This window comes from Panthera leo, chromosome C1 (genome assembly GCF_018350215.1).
Source record: "Panthera leo isolate Ple1 chromosome C1, P.leo_Ple1_pat1.1, whole genome shotgun sequence".
In the NCBI taxonomy this organism is placed as follows: domain Eukaryota; kingdom Metazoa; phylum Chordata; class Mammalia; order Carnivora; family Felidae; genus Panthera; species Panthera leo.
Window position 1 is genome coordinate 54,303,810 of NC_056686.1, and position 13,238 is coordinate 54,317,047.

Here is a 13,238-nt window from a genome sequence, read left to right on the forward strand (position 1 = left end):
TCTCCCTCTCTCTCTGCCCCTCCCCCATTCATGCTCTGTCTCTCTCTGTCCCAAAAATAAATTAAAAAAAAAAAAAAAAAAAAAAAAAAAAAAGAAAAATAGTCACTATTGTATAGGGAGCCAAATTTTTATCTCAGCTTTGTATTTTACTAAGCTGTATGATCTTGCATAATTCCTTAAGTATCATGAACGTATTTCTTGGTTGTCAAGTAAATGAGCTGGATGGAATGATATCTTGAGTTCATTGTATCACATACCTTCCTATCCCTCTGCTATCTTGATTTGCTTCTGATCAACCTCTGAAATCCTAAAGCAACTTAATTTGGTGAGAGAAAGCTTGTCAGGGTAATTGTAGGGAGATATTACCATCTCAGAGCTTTATATTGACAATCTTTACTGGGTTCTCTTGGTTTGGGATTAAAACGAAACTTAATGAGGAGTGCCTGAGTGGCTCAGTTAAATGTATGCCTCTCAATCGCAGCTCAGGTCATGATCTCACAGTTTGTGATTCTGTCTTTCCCTCTCTCTGCCCCTCCCCTGCCTTCTCTCTCTCTCTCTCTCTCAAAATAAATAAATAAACTTTTAAAATGAAACTTAATGAGTAAGAGGGGCAACAGTTTTTGAAATATTAGCAATGTCCTACATTTGGCCTTTTCACCTTTAGGGATATTGATCAGGTCACCTTTAAGTTGATTCTAGCTGACATTTGGAGGAAAACCATAAATTGAGGTTATGATTTCTAAAAGCTTATGTGGAACTATTAGCAAAGTAAAAAGACAACTATGAATTTTAGCATCAATCTGGCTTTCACCATGACAAGATACTTTTGGTAGCTGAGATCATCACAGTGATAGAACTGTTGAGCTGAAGGGAACCTTAGGAAGTTATCTAGTCCATCTTTCTGCCTGGAGCCATGTCATATTTGAACTCTAGAGATTAGAAATATTTTTTGTTTGTTTTTTAAGGGAGATTCCACAACTTCCCTTGGTATCTTATTCTAGTAACTGACAATCTCACCTGTCGGCAAATCATTTTTCATACCTCTCCTAAATCCCTAGGGCTGCAGTTTCAATTCCTTTTCTTCCATCCTCAGAGGTAAAAAACAGCTGGTATAATAACCCCTCATGTACATGAGGATTGTTATCAAGACGTGATTCAGCTCGCATCCTAAAGCCAAATTCTTCGAATCTTTCTTCATAATTTCTTTTTGCTTAACCCTTTAATCACCTTGCTTTTGCATGTCAGAACTCTCCTCAAGTCTTCATCTTCTCAGCTAAAAGTCCCAGGTTCATAAATATAGCATACGTAGTTAGTTAGCTATTGTACCTTGTGAATCGCAAAGTTGAATGTCTTACATGAACATGACAACTTGGATTCTGTTTCTCTTTAAGCAAACATGTGGTGAAAATTTTTCTTTTAAACAGTATAAATGGAAAGCATTATATTAACAGCATGGGTGATTATAAGGGTGCACATTGCCTTTAAAATCATAAATGAACAAAAATCATAAACTAAAAGCTAATAAATTAGGGGAGATAATTTTTAAAAAGTGATCACTTTCCTTTAAATTTCTACTTTCAGGCTGAACAGAAGCTCCGTGTAGTAAGACAAGAATAAGTTTTGGTATCAAAACAATTTCAGTTTCAACCCTGGATATAACTGGACTCAATGAACAACTATATTCTAATATATGAGCTTTACTTACCTACTATGTTACGTATGATAATAGTAAAAATGACAGATTCCTTGAAGATAAGAAAGAACCATTTTTGTTTATTTTTGTATCTCTAGAGTCAAGCCCAATTCATAACAAAGATTAATAGTCACTTAATGTTTGAATTTTACTGAAGGGTTACTTGTAAGAATTAAATGATATTATATATATGAAAATATTTGGTCAACTACTGAACTCTATGTAACTATGAGTCACTACTGTTAATTTTTAAAGAGTCAGTATTAATACTGGATTAAAAAAATAAACCAAATTTTGATTTACATTCATCTTTACAGCAACATTTTTGTTATCCTTTTGTTGCATATATCGTAAAAAATTTTTCTGGAAGTTTGAGGTTCCTAAAATGAATAATCAATAACACAGAGCTTAACTGCTTGGACTTAATGCTTAATCTTTTCTGATGAGCAATCTGAGAAAGAGAAATGAACTCAAATGTGACTAAGGTGACCTCCCAGAGCCCATCAAAAGTCACCCTGGCACCAGGAGAGCAGAGCTACTCTGAAAAATTTACATTTTTCCGGAGCTTCCATGACCTTGTGTGCATTTCCCCATGTGGGAGAGAAAATCAGTGATACCTTGACTGATAAAAGCACCCAAAGGTTTAGATAACATTGCTTTATTTATTAACAACATGACTAAAAGGAGTCTTTTTAAGTACTTGACCTTCTTCCATGGGGAACATTGTCAAAGGGCCAGAGGAGTAATACAGGGAAAATTTTTATGTCAGAGACGTAAAAAGGAGTGTTTGTAAGTAATAGTTGATCTTTCCAAAGAGCACCCTTCCCTGGCTTTGTACTTGATTTACAAATATTTGACTCAAGGAACATGAGCTTTGAAATCAAGTGATTCAAAGATCTTAGGTCTGCCATACAAGTAGATACTTGGGCAAGTCATTCAGCCCCTCTAACTTTAATTTTCTTTTCTGTAAAATGAAAAATATGTTACCCAGCTCCTAAGACTCCTGGCACTGTTGGCTTCTTACCTCCTCCAACTTCAGTAAGAATAGGCTAGTTAAAATGATTTACAAAACGAGTATGTCCAATGGACTTAAGAGACCCTTACAAGAAGTGATCGAAACTCTTTGATAAAACATTTTGTTGAATTTCTTTCCAAGAGTGATATTGACTGTTATGCCCAGAATTCGTGATCCCCAAAGACCACTAGGGAGCCGAGTCCGATGCAAAAGCAAAAGAACCTTTATTCGAGCTAGCTCGAGCTCAATCCCCTACCTGCACCGACGCAGCGGTGAGATACCAGGGAGAGAGAGCGAGTTTCAAAAGGACAAAGGTTTTATTGGGGCCCAGGGGCAGTTGGTGAGGTAACGGCTGTGGCCTCAGCCGATTGGCTGGGGAAGGGTCCGAGTCCTGTTAGACAGGTGAGGGGGGGGGTTACTCAAGGGGAGGAGGTGTGGTCAAGGTGAAGGACACAGAACAAGATGGAGTCGGCCGGCATAGGCCCGCCCTTTCATTCCTCCCTTGTCATGTAGCTTAGGGACCCAATCATGGGACCGGCTGCATTTATGGTGACAAGGGGAACAGAGTTTAGAGGTTTACGCAAAGTTCTGGGAAGCATGTGTCCCTGGGGTGGCTCTGGGAGGTCTAATTAAGTATTGTCCCTGAGCTGGTATCTATGATCTGCCAGGTGATGTTTTGGGGGTGTGGGGACTCCCGGTAGCATGAGCAATGACAAGCAGAGTTAACAGAGTTACCAATATTAGGTGGGTCGAATGTGCTGTAGCTTGAGCTTGAGCTTGAGCGGGTTGTGTTGGTCCCGGCTGATGGCCCATCGCGTGACGAAGTCCTTCCGGATCGAGGAGGGGTCCGCTGGCTGAACGTGGGTGTGATGGACCCAGGTCGCGATGCCGTCTACTTTGAGAGCGGTGGGGGTTGTCAGCACTACAATGTAGGGTCCCTTCCAGCGCGGCTCGAGAGTCTCTCGGTGGTGCCTCTTGACATAGACCCAGTCTCCCGGCTTGTACTGATGAGGTGTCGGGGTCGGGCCAGCCTCGTAGATGGCACGGAGGCGCGGCCAAATATCCTCGTGCGCCCTCTGGAGCCCTCTCAAGGAAAGAAAAAGTTCTTGATCTTTAAACTCTGCAAGAAGTTCAGCTCGAAGGCTGGGAATAACAGGGGGTGGCCTGCCAAACATGATCTCGTAGGGAGTAAAACCCAGAGTGTAAGGAGTGTTTCTAACCCGGTAAAGGGCGTACGGTAGGAGAGTCACCCAGTCCCCGCCAGTCTCCATGGTTAATTTGGTAAGGGTCTCTTTTAGGGTTCTATTCATTCTTTCTACCTGTCCTGAGCTCTGGGGCCTATAAGCACAATGTAATTTCCAGTTTGCCCCCACCGCCTTGGCTACTGCCTGTGTTACCTGAGAGATAAAAGCTGGTCCATTGTCTGATCCTACCATGGCAGGAAAACCATACCTGGGTAAGATGTCTTCTAGTAGCTTCTTAGCCACCGTCTGAGCCGTTTCATGCTTGGTTGGGTATGCCTCCACCCAGCCAGAGAAGGTGTCTGTAAATACTAAAAGATATTTATAACCATACTTTCCTGGTTTGACTTCAGTGAAGTCGACTTCCCATTGGGCTCCCGGTCTGGTGCCTCTGAGCCTGGTTCCTTTTTTATTTGATGTGGCTTTCGCGTTGGTGAGTTGGCAGGTCTTGCAGGCAGATACAACTTGCTCTATTTTGGTGTCCTGTTGGTGAATCTTGATTCCGGCATGTCGGATTAAGTCTTTTAATTTTCGGGCCCCCATGTGAGTAGACCGATGCATGTGCTCTAATATTGAGACTCCGAGCCGGTCTGGCAGCACGAGCTCCTTGTTAGGTGTATACCACCATCCCTTTATCTCCTGGGCCATGGGGAGTTTCTTGATCCGCTGTAACTCCTCCTGGGAGTATTTGGGCTGGTCTGGTAAAACTGGGTCTCCCGGGTCTGGTAGTTGTATGGTCATGGTGGGGACTGGAGTAAGGGCTACTGCCTTGGCTGCCTGGTCAGCCTTTCGATTACCTCTAGCTACTGGGTTATCAGCTTTTTGGTGCCCTTGGCAGTGGATAATGGCTAGCTTGGCAGGAAGCCATAAGGCCGTAAGCAGGTTAAGTATCTCCTGCTTATTTTTTATAGTCCGTCCTTCTGCCGTCAGTAACCCCCTCTCCTGATAAATTGCCCCATGAATATGAGCTGTGGCAAATGCATAACGGCTGTCTGTGTAGATGTTAAGCCGTTTTCCAGCTCCCAGCATCAGCGCCTTGGTGAGGGCTATGAGCTCCGCTCGCTGGGCTGACGTTCCGGAGGGTAGAGCCTCCGCCCATATGGTGTCCATTTCGGTGACCACCGCTGCACCCGCATACCTGTGTCCATCTCGCACAAAGCTGCTGCCATCAGTGAACCAAGTAGCCTCGGCATCGGGGAGGGGCTGGTCGGTCAGGTCCATCCGGAATCCATGTACTTGTTCCAGGATTCCCGCACAGTCATGTAGTGGAGCACCTAGGTCAGGGTCGGGCAGCAGGGTTGCAGGATTGAGGGCTGCACTGGGGTGGAACCGCACTCGTGGAGGGTTGAGTAGGAGGCTCTGGTAATGAGTCACACGTGTATTGCTCATCCATCTATCAGGAGGCTGTTTCAGGACCCCTTCAATGGCGTGTGGGGTTGTGATCCAGATCTCCTGTCCTAGGGTCAGTTTGTCTGCATCCTTGACTAGGAGTGCTGTCGCCGCAATAATTCTTAGGCATGGCGGCCAGCCGGCAGCCACTGGGTCTAGTTTCTTAGACAGGTAAGCCACTGGGCGGTTCCAGGGGCCTAAGGCTTGAGTTAGAACCCCTTTTGCTATTCCCTTATGTTCGTCTACAAAGAGGTGGAAGGGTTTCATAATGTCTGGTAGGCCCAGGGCTGGGGCACTTAGGAGGGCCTTTTTTAACTGATTAAAGGCAATTTCTTCTTTTTCAGTCCATTTAAATGTTTTCCCCTCTTTGGTAGCTTCATATAGGGGCCTGGCGATCTCAGCAAAACCTGGAACCCAGAGGCGGCAGTAGCCGGCTGATCCTAGGAATTCCCTCACTTCTCTTCGGGAGGTGGGAGTAGGGATCTTTAGGACAGTTTCTTTTCTGGCATCTGATAACCGCCGCTGTCCGCCCTCCAGGATATATCCCAGGTAACTTACCCTCTCCCTGCATATCTGAGCCTTCTTCGCGGATGCCCGGTACCCTAAAGCTCCCAGGGTAGCCAGCAGGTCCTGGGTCCCTCGCTCACAGTCTTTGGCCGTGTCAGCAGCAATCAGGATGTCATCTACGTACTGTAGGAGGGTGAGGCCAGGGTGCTCCCTTCTGTACTCACCCAGGTCCTCGTGTAGTGCCTCGTCGAAGATGGTGGGTGAATTTTTGAATCCCTGAGGTAGCCGTGTCCAGGTGAGTTGCCCACTGTAGCCCTCCTCCGGATCATGCCACTCGAAGGCGAACAGGGGTTGGCTCTGGGGTGCCAGCGGCAGACTGAAGAAGGCGTCCTTTAAATCTAGTACAGTATACCAGACCCTGGAGGGCGCCAAGGAGCTCAAGAGAGTATATGGGTTGGGAACAGTTGGGTGTATGTCCGCGACCCTCTTATTTACTTCCCGGAGGTCTTGTACCGGTCGGTAGTCATTTGTGTGAGGCTTTTTGACCGGCAGTAAGGGGGTGTTCCAGGCAGACTGGCAAGGAACTAGTACCCCTAGGCTTCGTAGTCTCCGGATGTGTGGCTGGATCCCCTTCCGGGCCTCCTGTGACATGGGGTATTGTTTGATCCTTACCGGACTCTCTCCTGGCTTGAGCTCTACCAGGACTGGGGTCCTATGAGCGGCTAGTCCCATCCCCCCCCCAGTCTCTGCCCAAACCGAGGGGAATTCTTGTAGCCATCTGTCTATATTATCCTCTCTCGGGAGCGCCTCCTGGTGGAGGAGGTATTCATCCTCCAGTTTCATGGTCAGGACCTGGATGGGGTGGCCCTTGCCATCGGTGACCTGAGGCCCCCCTTGTCTGAAAGTTATCTGAGCTCCAATCTTGGTCAGTAAGTCCCGTCCTAACAGCGGGTAGGGGCATTCTGGTATTACCATAAAGGAGTGGGATACCCGGCCCGTTCCCAAATCTACTGTTCTTCGGGTAGTCCATGAATACTGGCTCATACCAGTTGCCCCTTGTACCCAGGACTTCTTGCTGGCTAGTTTTCCTTGTGGGGTGCGGAGGACCGAATGTTGTGCTCCGGTGTCGACAAGGAAGTCAACAGGGGTCCCCTCCACTTTAAGAGTTACCCTGGGTTCGGGGAGAGGGTCCGAACCCCGACTCCCCTAATCACTTAGTTCATCTAGCTCTAGGACTTTTACTCGATCAGTCTTGTTTCCTTTCCCACCGGCCCTTTTCAGACAATCTCGGGCCCAATGCCCTATCTCCTTGCAGTATGCGCACTGATCCTTCTGCAGCCTCTGCTTCCCCCCCTTGGCGGTTCTTTTACCTTTTCTTGCGTCGTCTGCCAGCTGCCAGAGACGGCGGTCTCGTTCCTCAGGGGAGTCAGCAGTGGTAGCTAGTAGTATTCTCGCCAGGTCTCGAGTCTGCTTACTGCTGGCAGCCGCCATGGCGCGAGCCTGCTTGTCCTCAGGAAGCTCCCGGTTATTATATACCTTTTCGGCTACCACCAGTAAGTCCTGCAGACTTTTTTTTCCTAGTCTATCTATTTTCTGTAATTTTCTCCTAATGTCTATGGCCGATTGGTTTATAAAGGCCATGATAACAGCAGCCTTGCTTTCCGGAGCCTCTGGATCCATGGGGGTATAGGTACGGAATGCCTCCATGATCCGTTCTAAAAAGGCAGCCGGAGATTCATCTTTTCCCTGTTGTACATTTTCTACCTTGGCCAAATTGGTTGGCTTTCTAGCAGCCATTCGGAGACCCCCCATTAGAGTCTGGCGGTAGACCCGGAGCCTCTCCTTACCTTCTGCCGTGTTGAAATCCCACTGGGGCCGAGTTAAGGGGAAGGAGGCATCTATCTGAGCCTGGTTGGTGGTGGGATTCCCGTCTGTGCCCGGAACTAGTTTTCGGGCCTCGTTGACGATTCTTTCTCTTTCTTCAGTCGTGAACAGGACCTGCAAAAGCTGCTGGCAATCGTCCCACGTGGGCTGATGGGTAAAAAGAACAGAGTCTAATAAATCAATAAGCCCTGCCGGTTTCTCGGAAAACTTAGGGTTCTGAGCTTTCCAATTGTAGAGGTCACTAGTGGCGAAAGGCCAATAGTGATGGGGCTGGTTCCCCTCCGCGTCTGGGGGTCCGGTGGCTCGCAGGGGCAGAATAGTGGAGTCGGCGGCGGAGGCGGATTGCTCCCTCTGAGCCCTTTGTCTGGTGAAGGGCGGGCTTCCCACTGGAGCGTTTCCGCCTCCCGCTCTCGGAACAGCGTCTGCCTCCCCCGGAGGGGGAGGATGGTGTTCTTCCAGCATCCTAGAGGGGTTATACGAGGGAGGAAAAATTAATTCTTCTTCAGTACCCCCCTGTAAGACAGGGTAGAGGGGTGCTGAAGGCTGGATAAGACTTTTCTTCTTCTTTGTCCCCTGCAAAGCAAGAATGGGTTTTGGCTCCGGAGGGAGCGGGGCTAGGAAGGGCTTAAGACAAGAGGGTGGGTCTTCTACAAGGTCCTGCCAAGTGATAATGTAAGGGAGCTGATCAAGATGGCCCGTCTTAGGCTGAGAGATGATACTCCTGACTCGGTGGATGGTAGGGAGGTCGAAGGTCCCCTCTGGTGGCCATCCGACATTGAAAGTTGGCCACTCGCTAGAACAAAAAAACTGCCACCGACCCTTTCGGACTTCCACACTGAGGTTGTTAGCTCTTCCCCTCACATCCTTAAAGTGATCAATCATAATACTTAGAGGAGTAGTCTGAGTCTGTCCCATAACGTCCGTCCAGTAAGTCCACAGAACAAAACAGAGAAACACAAAAACAGACAAACAGAGGGCCCCTAGAAAATCTTCCAACTCCATGGAAGCAAAACTGAAAGCTAGCTTAGACATTTGAGGGGATTCCACGTCCCTCCAAAACCGATGAGGGGATTCCACGTCCCTCCAAAGACGACGGCCTCACGCCGACCAGCGGGAGCGACCCGCCTCGTCTCAGACCTTTGAGGGGATTCCACGTCCCTCCAGAAGGGAGAATCGGAACGTCTTCCGAAACTCCCGGCCCGTGGTCCTCCAGTGCGTCCACTTAGACCGCGTCGGGCACTACCAGAACTCCAGAAGTGAGCTCACACAGAAAAGACAGAACAAACAAACAGACACTAACCGTGGCCAGTCAGGCTCTCCGGGTCGGGGTCCCTCAGGGGTCTTGGGGATCCCGGACGAGCCCCCAAATGTTATGCCCAGAATTCGTGATCCCCAAAGACCACTAGGGAGCCGAGTCCGATGCAAAAGCAAAAGAACCTTTATTCGAGCTAGCTCGAGCTCAATCCCCTACCTGCACCGACGCAGCGGTGAGATACCAGGGAGAGAGAGCGAGTTTCAAAAGGACAAAGGTTTTATTGGGGCCCAGGGGCAGTTGGTGAGGTAACGGCTGTGGCCTCAGCCGATTGGCTGGGGAAGGGTCCGAGTCCTGTTAGACAGGTGAGGGGGGGGTTACTCAAGGGGAGGAGGTGTGGTCAAGGTGAAGGACACAGAACAAGATGGAGTCGGCCGGCATAGGCCCGCCCTTTCATTGACCACTTGATAATGACACAAAACTGTAAAACTCTGAGAATGTGTTTCTCTTTGAGGAACTACATTAAAAAAAAATTGTATCTTTAAAAGTGAAAACTGATGACAGCCTGCCAAGACCAAATAGCATGGGGAAAAAATCTGGAACAAGAATCAGGAGTCCTAGGTTTGGAGCCAACTCTTTTACAAATTAGGTGACCTCAGGTAAGTTACCTTTCTTTTCTGGACCTTAATTGCTCCATCTTTAAAATGAGAGAATGATATCCAAAGCCTTCCTGCATCAACAAGTCTACAGCATTGAGATTCAGGCATTGTTACATTGTTACTCAAAGAGATACTGCCTAGAGTCTTAAAGAGTTGAGGGCCCTGTTTTGTTTTGCCCTCAGAACTTCAGATGTGAAGGACTTCTGCATGGTGCTATGGACCTTAGGACAGCATATCTCTGAAGGGAGAATGTCCACTGCCCCATTATGAACACAAGAAGATTCTGGAGGCACTTTGCCCCCTCACATTCCTTTTTAATTTTTTTTAAGTTTATTTATTTGTTTTTGAGAGAGTGAAAGAGAGAGAGCAGGAATGGCAGAGAGAGAGGGAGAGAGAGAATCCAAAGCAGGCTTTGTGCTGTCAGCACAGAGCCCCACACGGGGCTTGAATTTATAAACCGTGAGATTATGACCTGAGCTGAAATCAAGAGTTGGACACTCAACCGACTGAGCCACCCAGGTGCCTTGACTCTGTAGAATATTTTAAAGAAATAATTAATTTTGTAACATGTGACATGGACTAATTCTAAATAATACAGGCAATGGTTTTCTTTAAATGTTTATTTATTTTGTATGTATGTGTGTGTGAGAGAGAGAGAGACAGAGAGAAAGAGAGAGAGAGAGAGACAGAGAGAAAGAATCCCAAGCAGGCTCTGCACTGTCAGCACAGAGCCTGACTTTGGGCTCGAACTCACAAACCATGAGATCATGACCTGAGCCAAACCCAAGAGTTGGACGCTTAACCACCTGAGCGACCCAGGTGCTTAATTTTTAAATTTTTTCTTAAGTTTTTATCTATACATTTCTTTTTTATTTTGTAAAAGTTTATTTTTATTTATTTTGAGAGACAGGTAGAGAGCAAGCAGGGGAGGGACAGAGAGAGAGGGAGACAGAATTCCAAGCAGGCTCCATGCTTCCAGCAAAGAGCCTGACACAGGGCTTGAACTCACAGACTGAGATCATGACCTGAGCCAAAATCAAGAGTTGGACGCTTAATCAACGGAGCCACCCAGGTGCCCCATCTGCGTTCCTTTTTTAGATGAAAATCATGTTGTCTTGATTGGTGACAAAGTTCGTCACTAAATGGAAAAGTAGAAAGAACAACACCAAAAGAACACTAAGTAAGAGTTCAAGATAAAGAGAACAACAAAAAGCGAATACAAACCATAGAAATCTGAAATCATACGCATAATTTACTTTGCTAAGTCAGATTTCAGAGGGTGACATCTGGACCTCTTTGTGGCACTGCAGCATCTGTTGAATTCACCAAATAGGAATATCACTCTTAGTAATCTAATTATTATGGAGCTGGAAAAGCATAGATATTTGTGATTCTCCCACTTATGGCCTAAATTAGATCTCTTTATTTGGAATAAATATATTAGAGAAGCTTGTATTTTTATTTTTTTCTGCATGCTCTGCACTTGGAAAGGGACTGTGTCTGATTGTGTGCCTGGCCTAGAGCTGTAATCTTGGCCATAACAGATGATAAATCAAGTAACTCTCCCAACCAAAAAAAAAAACCAAAATAACTTATAGATGCTAATATCTCATAGCTAGCGGCAGTCTTTTCTATTGTTAGAGAAAGTGAGAAAAAAATCATCCAGAGACACACATCATAGTTATTGCTTTATTAAGCAGAATATTCAGGAATGGTATTTCTCAGTTAAAACTGAAATGAGGTAGTCTACAGATATGCCATTGAAACTACAACAAAGAACCACCTCTGATGTTTTCCTCTTCTGATGAGGGCAAATACAAAACCCAAAGAGCAGGGGTTTCTTCAAAATCCCCTATCTGGGACTCAGAATCTATATTTTGTATAAGTTCATTTTTTTCTCTCAAAAGATCAAAATAAAAAATAAATTGATTTTAAACTTAAGGGTCAGGTGAACAAGAAATACATTATAAAATGTAGAGTCCCTAACAACATGAGATTTATTCTGAGAGCATTTAAAGTGCATTTGTTATAATTTGAGGAAGAAAAGGAAGACCCTACTGCTATATATTTCTGTTCAAAATTTACAGCTGTTTCACTGCAATAGGAAGGAACAGATTTCTGTTGAGTTGGCAAGTTAGTATGCCTGAATGGAATAAAGAGATCAGGCCAAAGAAATCACACTGCTTTTAGTACTTTCTTTGCAAAGAGCTTTTTTGGACAGAGTTCATGACTGCTACAAGTAAGTACTCAGTTGCAAGAAGAATGCCAGTGGAGACCAAGTAGGCTGAGGCTTTGTATTAATACGCTATTAATGTTACTAATGTTAATTTGAATCTGGAGAGTTAAGAGCAAACCAAGTGACTAATACTCTCCAGTGAGTTCCACATCCCCTTCCTATTGAGTCCTGGATGTGGAGATCATTTATGAAGCCTGATTTAAAAATCCATTCTTCTGGGGCCCCTGGGTGGCCCAGTTGGTTGAGCGTCCGACTTCGGCTCAGGTCATGATCCTGCGGTCTGTGAGTTCAAGCCCCAGGTCGGGCTCTGTGCTAGAAGCTCGGAGCCTGGAGCCTACTTCTGATTCTGTTTCCCTCCCTCTCTGCCCCTCCCCTGCTCATGCTCTGTCTCTCTCTCTCTCTATCAAAAATAAACATTAAAAAAATTTTTTTTTCAAATAAAAATCCATTCTTCTGAGTGATTGCAAAATACCTGGTGTTATAGTTCTACATCTCACCTTTATGTTTATTCATCATGTACACAGCTATTTTTTTTTAATTTATTTTATTTTATTTATTCTTGAGAGGGAGAGAGAGAGATCATGAGCAAGGGAGGGGCAGAGAGAGACACACACACACAGAATCCGAAGCAGACTTCAGGCTCTGAGCTGTCAACATAGAGCCCAACGTGGGGCTCGAACTCACGAGCCATGAAATCATGACCTGAGCCTAAGTCAGACACTCAACTGACTGAGCCACCCAGGTGCCCCCTGTACACAGCTATTTTTTTAAATATTTATTTATTTATTTATTTATTTATTTAGAGGCAAAGAGAGAAGGAGAGAGAGAATCCCAAGCAGGTCCTTCACCGTCAGCACAGAGCCTGACAGGGGGCTCAAACCCACAAACGGTGAGATCATGACCTGAGCCAAAATCGAGAGTCAGTCGCTTAACCAACTGAGCCACCTAGGCACACCCACAGCTATTTTTTAAATATGTTTTTTCTGGTAATAAAAGCATTTTAAAAATCTCTTTGTATTTGGTAAAACACTCAGAAACTATAGTCAAGCTAGGTAAAGCCAAAAGGGGCATGTATTGGAGAGATAATGAGGCAGGTATCTTAGAAAAACTGTGATAGGAATGTAGGTGTTTCCAAAATTTCAAAGATCATTGGGATTTACTGTGTCCCCTCTCTGCTCCTCTCTGAACTTCTGCTGTGTTTTTAACAGTCTTCGGTAATCCAGTCTTTTCCAGCCCATGTGACAGAAAACATGGGCACAAAGCTCCCAAGTTTTAGAATTTAATGCTTCAGTTCATAGAGAGCTTCCTCATCATACTCCTTCTCCCTTTCATACTCAGACTCTTTAGAAGGAGACTCATGGG

The 13,238-nt window shown here is 45.7% G+C and overlaps 1 protein-coding gene across 2 annotated transcripts in view; it reads left to right on the forward strand.

Moving 5' to 3' along the window:
* PDE4B (phosphodiesterase 4B) overlaps positions 1-13,238 on the forward strand; it is a 435,709-nt gene that overhangs the window by 254,400 nt on the left and 168,071 nt on the right. The window lies entirely within an intron of this gene.